The sequence below is a fragment of the Pseudophryne corroboree genome, chromosome 8 (genome assembly GCF_028390025.1).
Source record: "Pseudophryne corroboree isolate aPseCor3 chromosome 8, aPseCor3.hap2, whole genome shotgun sequence".
In the NCBI taxonomy this organism is placed as follows: Eukaryota; Metazoa; Chordata; class Amphibia; order Anura; family Myobatrachidae; genus Pseudophryne; species Pseudophryne corroboree.
Genome location: NC_086451.1, coordinates 364807894 through 364820231, shown reverse-complemented (window position 1 = coordinate 364820231; position 12338 = coordinate 364807894).

Below are 12338 nucleotides of genomic sequence, written 5' to 3'. Positions count from 1 at the left end.
TTATGGAAAGCGGTGATACAAAGCGTAGCCTGCCTAGGAAAGAGTTGGCATTTGCGAGATGCTGCTACTGGTGCCGCCGCTGTTGTTGCTGCGGGAGGCAATACATCTACCCAGTGGGCTGTCACAGTCATATAGTCCTTAGTCTGCCCTGATCCACTTGTCCACATGTCCGTGGTTAAGTGGACATTGGGTACAACTGCATTTTTTAGGACACTGGTGACTCTTTTTCTGACGTCTGTGTACATTCTCGGTATCGCCTGCCTAGAGAAGTGGAACCTAGATGGTATTTGGTACCGGGGACACACTACCTCAAGAAATTCTCTAAGTCCCTGTGAACTAATGGTGGATACCGGACGCACGTCTAACACCAACACAGTTGTCAAGGACTGAGTTATCCGCTTTGCAACAGGATGACTGCTGTGATATTTCATCTTCCTTGCAAAGGACTGTTGGACAGTCAATTGCTTATTGGAAGTAGTACCAGTGGTCTTCTGACTTCCCCTCTGGGATGACGATCGACTCCCAGCAGCAACAACAGCTGCGGCAGCAACAGCAGGCATACCACTCAAGTATCCTCCGGAGGAATCCCGGTTAGGAGAGAACTCGTCAGACTTGCCAGTGACATGGCCTCCAGGACTATTGGTGTTCCGGTCTAAGGCGTAAATTGACACTGAGGGAGTTGGTGGTGTGGTTTGCAGGAGCCTGGGTACAAGAGGAAGAAGGGATTTAGTTGTCACTGTCAGTGGACTGCTTCCGCTGTCACCCAAAGTTTTTGAACTTGTCAATGACTTCTGATGAATGCGCTCCAGGTGATGTATAAGGGAGGATGTTCCTAGGTGGTTAATGTCCTTACTCCTACTTATTACAGCTTGACAAAGGCAACACATGGCTTGACACCAGTGTCCGCATTTCTGTTGAAATAATTCCACACTGAAGAGGTGATTTTTTGGGTATTTTGACCAGGCATGTCAATGTCCTTATTCATCCCACGGACAACAGGTGTCTCCCCGGGTGCCTGACTTAAACAAACCACCTCTCCATCAGAATCCTCCTGGTCAATTTCCTCCTCAGCTCCAGCAACACCCATATCCTCATTCTGGTGTACTTCAACAGTGGCATCTTCAATTTGAATATCAGGAACTGTACTGTGGGTGCTCCTTCCAGCACTTGCAGGGGGCGTGCAAATGGTGGAAGGAGCCACCTCTTCCCGTCCAGTGTTGGGAAGGTCAGGCATCGCAACCCACACAATTGGACTCTCCTTGGGGATTTGTGATTTAGAAGAACGCACAGTTCTTTGCTGTGCTTTTGCCAGCTTAACTCTTTTCATTTTTCTAGCGGGAGGATGAGTGTTTCCATCCTCATGTGAAGCTGACCCACTAGTCATGAGGAACATAGGAGAGGGCCTTAGCCTTTCCTTGCCACTCCGTGTCGTAAATGGCATATTGGCAAGTTTACGCTTCTCCTCAGATGCTTTTAATTTAGATTTCTGGATCATTTTACTGAACTTTTGTTTTTTGGATTTTACATGCTCTCTACTATGACATTGGGCATCGGCCTTGGCTGACAACGTTGATGGCATTTCATCATCTCTGCCATGACTAGTGGCAGCAGCTTCAGCCCTAGGTGGAAGTGGATCTCGATCTTTCCCTATTTTACCCTCCACATTTTTGTTCTCCATTTTTTAATGTGTGGAATTATATGCCAGTAATATATCTGGAATTAGATGGCAGTAATGTCTGGAATTAGATACCACTAGATAGATACCAGATACCACTGTGACTGGAATGATGATGACCTATGCACAGTGACAGGACACTACCACAGCACCCTACAGCAGCAAGATGCAGCACAAGACACTGGACTTTTAGTCACCACAATGCAGCACTGATAATAATGAGCACATATACACTGTGCACTGTTCAGGATAATAGAACTGAGTGACAATAGGCAGAACAGCACTGGACTACTGTACTGTACTACTATATACTGGTCGGTGGTCACCACAATGCAGCAATGATAATAATGAGCACAGATACTGAGCACTGTTCAGGATAATAGTACTGACACTGGGCAGCGAGAACAGCACTGGACTACTGTACTGTACTACTATATACTGGTCAGTGGTCACCACAATGCAGCAATGATAATAATGAGCACAGATACTGAGCACTATTCAGGATAATAGAACTGACACTGGGCAGCAAAATACAGCAATGGACTACTGGACTGTACTACTATATACTGGTCAGTGGTCACCACAATACAGCAATGATAATAATGAGCACAGATGCTGAGCACTATTCAGGATAATAGAACTGACACTGGGCAGCAAAATAAAGCAATGGACTACTGGACTGTACTACTATATACTGGTCAGTGGTCACCACAATACAGCAACGATAATAATGAGCACAGATACTGAGCACTATTCAGGATAATAGAACTGACACTGGGCAGCAAAATACAGCAATGGACTACTGTACTGTACTACTATATACTGGTCAGTGGTCACCACAATGCAGCAATGATAATATAATGAGCACAGATATACTGCACTATTCAGGATAATAGAACTGAGTGACACTGGGCAGCGAGAACAGCACTGGACTACTGTACTGTAATACCATATACTGGTCTCCACAATGCAGCACTGATACTGAGCACAGATATTGAGCTGAGATTTGCTGATATTGGGCTATTCAGGCAGAGAACGTAGCCACGTCCTCTCTCTATCTCGACAATGCACGAGTGAAAATGTCGGCGGCGCGCGGCTCTTTATATGTAATCCGAATCTCGTGAGAATCCGACAGCGGGATGATGATGTTTTCCCCCGTTCGGGTTTTGCGTGTAAGGCGGGAAGAACCGAGGCTGCCTCGGACCCGTGTAAACCACGTGAAGTTCAGGGGGGTTCGGATCGCGACGAACCGAACCCGCTCATCTCTAGTATATATATACACATTTATCTGAGATATTAATTTGCGCCCATCAAATTGTACTGTATTTTTTAACTGAGTGATAATTTCGACTGCGCATACGCAAAATATTCCGGTGCTGCTGTTTATGGGACGAATAGTATCAGAAATGGAGAGGCAAGACAATAGGGTTCCTGGGCAGTGTTCTGACAAAAGTGCAGCTCACACAGAATGCACCCTGCAGCCAGTATTGTCCTTTGGATGTTCTGAGCACAAACCATGCAGCCTATATAGCCACACCCTTAGTGTGACGTTTTGTGGTCAGGGGGCAAGGTCGGCATAGGGCAAAGTGTCACCCTGCTATGGCACTGAGAATACATATCGGAGCAATTACAACATTAATGGTGTCAGGGGTTCAATAGGAGAGGAGGGGTCATGTGTGCAGTCTACGCATGAGCCCCCTCCTCTAGCCAGCAGCTCAGTAGACTGTGAGCACTAGGGTCACTAGGAGACCCTAGAGTCTAGCGTATGTGCGCAGGTCTCCAGGGAAATGGCGCTGTGGCCATTTTCCCAGTGAGTTTCTTACTGCTTATGTGTGAGGCACCAGGAAGATGACAGCTGCTCCATTTGTCTAGTGATTTGTGTAGCGCTGCTGCCGCTGACACCAGTCTCCCACAGGGTAAGTATTCAAGAAATGGGTGCAGGATGTGCAGTGTGGGCCACCCTTGACACAGGGACCCATGTGCATCACACACCTTGCACTCATTATAGAAACGCCACTGAATGGTGTACAGTATTTGGTGAGTGCAGAACATCAATGAAAGTCAACTGGAAGACGTTGGCATTAGCCAGCTTAACATATATTGCAATTTCCCTGCTTTTACCACTGAGTACAGAGGACAGTGACCTATTAGTAGGATACTAGTTATCCGGGCCTGGGCTTGTTGTAAGGACATGACGAGGGACCAGCAGGGTCAGGATTCACGGCCCCCTCTCACCTTTCAGAGGCAGCAGCCTCATTCTCCCAGCTAAACACACGCTGCTGTGCGCTGGGCTGCAGTGGGTCCAGGGAAAGGGGTGATCGCACTGATCACAACCCCCCTCTGGATCTGCCACCAGCTGAAGGGCTCATGGCACCCCCTTGTGTGGGATGTGGTGATGCTTTGTGCTGCAGCATTTAAGTTATTTCACACTTTCCTATAGGGGGCGTAGCCACACCTCTGTGTTTAGGCCACGCCTCCTAAAGTACCCAGGCACTGTTACACTCTCTATGGCCACGTATAGACATGTGCATTATTTTGGTAAAATTGGTATTTTTTAGCTTTTACAGATCCATTTTATTTTACTTTGTTCAGCAAGCCACAGCCATAGTACAATCAATGTTTCATTGCCTTAGGATGTGATTTTTATATTTATGCACTTTGATAAAACAATACATAATTATTTATTGTAACATTAGAAAAATGTTCAGTTTTTCAGTTACTGGAAAGTTAAACTATTTTCTTAAATAGGAATCTAGAATATATTGCTGTGTCTTAAAATGTAAAGCTTTCCTGTGAATTTACATTATTTTTGACAAATCTTGCAAAAGAAGGGAAAGGAACTCATTTTAAACCCTCAATCTCTTCTGAAAATTTGTATGTAGATTACTTTGAAATTGGAGCTGAATCTTTTCTAGCTCTGTCATCACTAATGGAAAGTGCCTTTTTACTGCAAAAAATGCAGCACACCAATCAAAATTATGTTCCAGCTTCAAATGATAATTACATGAGATTTTAAATACATTAATAAATATGTTCCATTTCCCAGTTGCAAATCTGTCCTTCATTTTCATAATCACTGGAAGTAATATGCACGGAAAATCCAACGTTAAACTTTAATTCCGTTGCAGACAGGCTCTATAAATGAGTAGAAAAGGTACAGATTTGACATTTTTTAAAAGCAAATAAAATCGGAGCATCTGTCAACTAAAGCGCAAGTGTATTCTGTAGGATTCAAACAAGCTGAGTACACAGTAGTGAAGTTTAGAATGAATTGGTTCTACCAGTTATAGTTCTATAGTTTAATACCAGTTAGAAATCTGTTGAGAATATTTATGCACAAAATACAATTTAGCAAACACACAGCCAGGGCTGGCTCCAGTCCTACCAGCACCCTAAATTATAATTTTTGAAGCCCCCCCCCTCCCCTCCAATGCACGCACCAAAGGAGTGCGCACTCCTGGGAAAGTGGATGTGGCCTCGCAACTATCTATTATGTTATCAAACTATAAATAATATATTATTACACACCCATCTAAATTAGTGATGTGCACCGGAAATTTTTCGTGTTTCGTGTTTTGGTTTTGGATTCAGTTCCGCGGCCGTGTTTTGGATTCGGACGCGTTTTGGCAAAATCTCCCAGAAAATTTTTTGTCGGATTCGGGTGTGTTTTGGATTCGGGTGTTTTTTTACAAAAAACCCTCAAAAACAGCTTAAATCATAGAATTTGGGGGTCATTTTGATCCCATAGTATTATTAACCTCAATAACCATAATTTACACTCATTTCCAGTCTATTCTGAACACCTCACACCTTACAATATTATTTTTAGTACTAAAAATTGCACCAAGGTCACTGGATGACTAAGCTAAGCGACCCAAGTGGCCGACACAAACACCTGGCCCATCTAGGAGTGGCACTGCAGTGTCAGACAGGATGGCAGATTAAAAAAATTGTCCCCAAACAGCAAATGATGCAAAGAAAAAAAGAGGCGCAATGAGGTAGCTGTGTGACTAAGCTAAGCGGCCCAAGTGGCCGACACAAACACCTGGCCCATCTAGGAGTGGCACTGCAGTGTCAGACAGGATGGCACTTCAAAAAAATAGTCCCCAAACAGCACATGATGCAAAGAAAAAAAGAGGCGCAATGAGGTAGCTGTGTGACTAAGCTAAGCGACCCAAGGGGCCGACACAAACACCTGGCCCATCTAGGAGTGGCACTGCAGTGTCAGACAGGATGGCAGATTAAAAATAGTCCCCAAACAGCACATGATGCAAAGACAAAAAGAGGCACAATGAGGTAGCTGTGTGACTAAGCTAAGCGACCCAAGTGGCTGACACAAACACCTGGCCCATCTAGGAGTGGCACTGCAGTGTGAGACAGGATGGCAGATTAAAAAAAATAGTCCCCAAACAGCACATGATGCAAAGAAAAAAAGAGGCACAATGAGGTAGCTGTGTGACTAAGCTAAGCGACCCAAGTGGCCGACACAAACACCTGGCCCATCTAGGAGTGGCACTGCAGTGTCAGACATGATGGCACTTCAAAAAATAGTCCCCAAACAGCACATGGGTGGTCATTCAGAGTTGTTCGCTCTGTATTTTTTTTCGCATCGCAGCGATTTTCCGCTTATTGCGAATGTCCAATGTTCGCACTGCGACTGTGCCAAGTAAATTTGCTATGCAGTTAGGATTTTTACTCACCGCATTACGAGGTTTTTTCTTCGTTCTGGTGATCGTAATGTGATTGACAGGAAGTGGGTGTTTCTGGGCGGAAACTGGTCGTTTTATGGGCGTGTGAGAAAAAACGCTACTGTTTCTGGGAAAAACGCGGGAGTGGCTGGAGAAACGGAGGATTGTCTGGGCGAACGCTGGGTGTGTTTGTGACGCCAAACCAGGAACGACAAGCACTGAACTGATCGCACTGGAAGAGTAAGTCTCGAGCTACTCAGAAACTGCACAGAGATGTCTTTTCGCAATATTGCGAATCTTTCGTTCGCAATTTTAAGAAGCTAAGATTCACTCCAAGTAGGCGGCGGCTTAGCGTGTGCAAAGCTGTTAAAAGCAGCTTGCAAGCGAACAACTCGGAATGACCACCATGATGCAAAGAAAAATGAAAGAAAAATATGTGCAAGATGGAATTGTCCTTGGGCCCTCCCACCCACCCTTATGTTGTATAAACAGGACATGCACACTTTAACAAACCCATCATTTCAGCGACAGGGTCTGCCACAACTGTGACTGAAATGACTGATTGGTTTGGGACCCCACTATAAAAGAAGCCATCAATCTCTCCTTGCACAAACTGGCTCTACAGAGGCAAGATGTCCACCTCCTCCTCATCGTCCGATTCCTCACCCCTTTCATTGTGTACATCCCCCTCCTCACAGATTATTAATTCGTCCCCACTGGAATCCACCATCTCAGGTCCCTGTGTACTTTCTGGAGGCAATTGCTGGTGAATGTCTCCACGGAGGAATTGATTATAATTCATTTTGATGAACATTATCTTCTCCACATTTTCTGGAAGAAACCTCGTACGCCGATTGCTGACAAGGTGAGCGGCTGCACTAAACACTCTTTCGGAGTACACACTGGAGGGGGGGCAACTTAGGTAAAATAAATCCAGTTTGTGCAAGGGCCTCCAAATTGCCTCTTTTTCCTGCCAGTATACGTACGGACTGTCTGACGTGCCTACTTGGATGTGGTCACTCATATAATCCTCCACCATTCTTTCAATGGTGACAGAATCATATGCAGTGACAGTAGACGACATGACAGTAATTGTTGGCAGGTCCTTGAGTCCGGACCAGATGTCAGAACTCGCTCCAGACTGCCCTGCATCACCACCAGCGGGTGGGCTCAGAATTCTTAGCCTTTTCCTCGCAGCCCCAGTTGCGGGATAATGTGAAGGAGGAGCTGTTGACGGGTCACGTTCCGCTTGACTTGACAAGTGTCTCACCAGCAGGTCTTTGAACCTCTGCAGACTTGTGTCTGCCGGAAAGAGAGATACAACGTAGGTTTTAAATCTAGGATCGAGCACGGTGGCCAAAATTTAGTGCTCTGATTTCAACAGATTGACCACCCGTGAATCCTGGTTAAGCGAATTTAGGGCTCCATCCACAAGTCCCACATGCCTTTACGGAATCGATCTGTTTTAGCTCCTCCTTCAATCTCTCCAGCTTCTTCTGCAAAAGCCTGATGAGGGGAATGACCTGACTCAGGCTGGCAGTGTCTGAACTGACTTCACGTGTGGCAAGTTCAAAGGGTTGCAGAACCTTGCACAACATTAAAATCATTCTCCATTGCGCTTGAGTCAGGTTCATTCCCCCTCCTTTGCCTATATCGTAGGTAGCTGTATAGGCTTGAATGGCCTATTGCTGCTCCTCCATCTTATGAAGCATATAGAGGGTTGAATTCTAAACACAAAACACAATGGTACTAGAAGTACACATACAGCGCTAGAAAATAAAATAAATGAATAAATCTAAGCAGACAGGTGGAAAGGATCAATCAAAAATTTAATATAAAGTATAAAATAGGTAAAATAATGCCCAGGGTGACAATTAATGAGCACCAATGCATGCAGAGACAGTTAAAAACCCATGGCTCGTTTAAAAAAGCCTGATTGAATCAGCAATGGGACAAATCCAGTGGTTGGTGGACTTCAATTTCCCTTTAACCATTAGAGATGTATGTATTTCCACAAATATTTACCAATCCTGGAGGTACAAATGCAAACTTCCCTGATGGTATCTCAGCAAGTGAGGATCTCAGCACATCAGTTGAAAGGGAATGAGTTAGTACTCCATTAGCAATAGGATAGTTGTGGAGGAATGGTTCCAAGTTTCTTTAAGAGTCCACCGTCCAAATGATCCTGGATAATATGTGTCCCAGTGGCCAACAAGTAGGTCCTCTTGTATTTTTCCTTTTTCCCTCCCCTTTTTCCTCGGCACTTAAATTTCGGTTTCTTTTGGGGGTATGACGCTGTTCGCTTGGGTTGTTTCCCCAATCTTGAGGTGCATTTAGTCTCTGCTCTAAAAAAGAATCCTGTGGATCTACTCTTTTGGGAAATCCTGTATTAGGTCTTGCCCCGGAGTAAGTATAATCATTTTCATTTCTGGCAGGTCTCCTTTTGGTCATCTGGGTGTGGGTATCTATTTGATCCCTTGATGAAGACTCACCCACATTATTCCATCTTGGGTTCTTTCTATAGTCCCCATATGTTCTCTCTGGAAGTTGCTGTTTAAAGGAATAGGACCTATTTTTGTTATTATAAGAGGGCTTTATGGAAGTCTGCTCTAGTGAATTTCTTTTTATTGTAAGTATACACCTCCCCTCTCTGGTAATCTTCCAAATCTCTTTTAAATTTCTTAGATTTGTTATCAGTAATCTCACACTCGAATTTTAAAATCATATCTGTTATACGTTGATCTCTCATTTTAAACTCTGTATTTGCGCTTAAGGGTTCTAATTTCTGTTTCAATACTTCTATTTCTTTCTCCAGTAATACAACCTTCTCATTTCTGAATTTAATCACCAGTTCTATTAATGCATGGGAACATTTGTCCAAAATGGCTTCCCATCTATCCTGGTAATCTTTATTATCACCAAAGATAGATGGTTTCGTTATACGCAGCCCTCTCGGAATCATTTTAGCATCCTGGTATTTCTGTAGATTTACAGCATCTAACCAATTTTTTGTTTCCATTTTAATAAGGTCTTCCATTTTATAAAAATTCTCCTTTAATTCAGGATTCTCATCAGCAGAAACAACAGATTCTTTTTCTATTCCTCCCCATTTTGACAAATAGGTTTGCCTCCTGACGGTCCTAGTTGAATTCTACCTCGTTACCACCTCTTGCTTCAGATGATGGCAGGGCAGGTTCAGGAGTGTTTGCTGGTGCTTCAGTCTTCGGCACGCGGTGGCTGAATACCGAAAGTGGGCCGCAATTCTTCAGGCCACCGACAGCATCTCTTGCACGCCCCTGTCGTTTTTTAAATAATTCTGCACCACCAAATTCAATGTATGTTCAAAACATGGGATGTGCTCTAATTTGCCCAGATGTAATGCACGCACAATATTGGTGGCGTTGTCCGATGTCACAAATCCCCAGGAGAGTCCAATTGGGATAAGCCATTCTGCGATGATGTTCCTCAGTTTCCGTAAGAGGTTGTCAGCTGTGTGCCTGTTCTGGAAAGCGGTGATACAAAGCGTAGCATGCCTAGGAACGAGTTGGCATTTGTGAGATGCTGCTACTGGTGCCGCCGCTGCTGTTCTTGCTGTGGGAGGCAATACATCTACCCAGTGGGCTGTCACAGTCATATAGTCCTGAGTCTGCCCTGGTCCACTTGTCCACATGTCCGTGGTTAAGTCGACATTGGGTACAACTGCATTTTTTAGGACACTGGTGACTCTTTTTCTGACGTCTGTGTACATTTTCGGTATCGCCTGCCTAGAGAAATGGAACCTAGATGGTATTTGGTACCGGAGACACAGTACCTCAATCAATTCTCTAGTTACTTGTAAATTAATGGTGGATACCGGAAACACGTTATTCACCACCCAGGTTGCCAAGGCCTGAGTTATCCGCTTTGCAGCAAGATGACTGCTGTGATATTTCATCTTCCTCGCAAAGGACTATTGGATAGTCAATTACTTACTAGAAGTAGTACAAGTGGTCTCCCGACTTCCCCTCTGGGATGACGATCGACTCCCAGCAGCAACAACAGCAGTGCCAGCAGCAGTAGGCGTTACACTCAAGGATGCATCGGAGGAATCCCAGGCAGGAGAGGACTCGTCAGACTTGACAGTGACATGGCCTGCAGGACTATTGGCGTTCCTGTCTAAGGAGTAAATTGACACTGAGGGAGTTGGTGGTGTGGTTTGCAGGAGCTTGGTTACAAGAGGAAGGGATTTAGTTGGCAGTTGACTGCTTCCGCTGTCACACAAAGTTTTTGAACTTGTCAATGACTTGTGATGAATGCGCTCCAGGTGACGTATAAGGGAGGATGTTCCTAGGTGGTTAACGTCCTTACCCCTACTTATTACAGCTTGACAAAGGCAACACACGGCTTGACACCAGTGTCCGCATTTCGGTTGAAATAATTCCACTCCGAAGAGGAGATTTTTTTTTGTATTTTGACCAGGCATGTCAATGGCCATATTCGTCCCACGGACAAAAGGTGCAAATGGTGGAAGGTGCCACCTCTTCCCGTCCAGTGTTGGGAAGGTCAGGCATCGCAACCCACACAATTGGACTCTCCTTGGGGATTTGTAATTTAGAAGAACGCACAGTTCTTTGCTGTGCTTTTGCCATCTTATCTCTTTTAAGTTTTCAAGCATGAGGATGAGTGCTTCCATCCTCATGTGAAGCTGAACCACTAGCCATGAACATAGGCCAGGCCCTCAGCCGTTCCTTGCCACTCCGTGTCGTAAATGGCACATGGGCAAGTTTACGCTTCTCCTCAGACGATTTTGATTTAGATTTTTGGGTCATTTTACTGAGCTTTATTTTTTTAGATTTTACATGCTCTCTGCTATGACATTGGGCATCGGCCTTTGCAGATGACGTTGATGGCATTTCATCGTCTCGGCCATGACTAGTGGCAGAAGCTTCAGCACGAGGTGGAAGTGGATCTTGATCTTTCCCTATTTTACCCTCCACATTTTTGTTCTCTATTTTTTAATGTGTGGAATTATATTCCAGTAATATATCAATAGCAATGGCCTACTACTATATAAACTGCGCACATCTGAAATGCACCACAGGTTTGGATGGATAGTATACATGACGACACAGAGGTAGGTAGAGCAGTGGCCTACTGTACCGTTTTGCTATATATTATATACTGGTGGTCAGCAAACTGTGCAAAATTGAAATGCACCACAGGTATGGATGGATAATATACTTGACGACACAGAGGTAGGTAGATCAGTGGCCTACTGTACAGTACTGCTATATATTATATACTGGTGGTCAGCAAACTGTGCAAAATTGAAATGCACCACAGGTATGGATGGATAGTATACTTGACGACACAGAGGTAGGTAGAGCAGTGGCCTACTGTACAGTACTGCTATATATTATATACTGGTGGTCAGCAAACTGTGCAACACTGAAATGCACCACAGGTATGGATGAATAGTATACTTGACGACACAGAGGTAGGTAGAGCAGTGGCCTACTGTACAGTACTGCTATATATTATATACTGGTGGTCAGCAAACTGTGCAAAACTGAAATGCACCACAGGTATGGATGGATAGTATACTTGACGACACAGAGGTAGGTAGAGCAGTGGCCTTCTGTACCGTACTGCTATATATTATATACTGGTGGTCAGCAAACTGTGCAAAATTGAAATGCACCACAGGTATGGATGGATAATATACTTGACGACACAGAGGTAGGTAGAGCAGTGGCCTACTGTACCGTACTGCTATATATTATATACTGGTGGTCAGCAAACTGTGCAAAACTGAAATGCACCACAGGTATGGATGGATAGTTTACTTGACGGCACAGAGGTAGGTAGAGCAGTGGCCTACTGTATCGTACTGATATATATTATATACTGGTGGTCAGCAAACTGTGCAAAACTGAAATGCACCACAGGTATGGATGGATAGTATACTTGACGACACAGAGGTAGGTAGAGCAGTG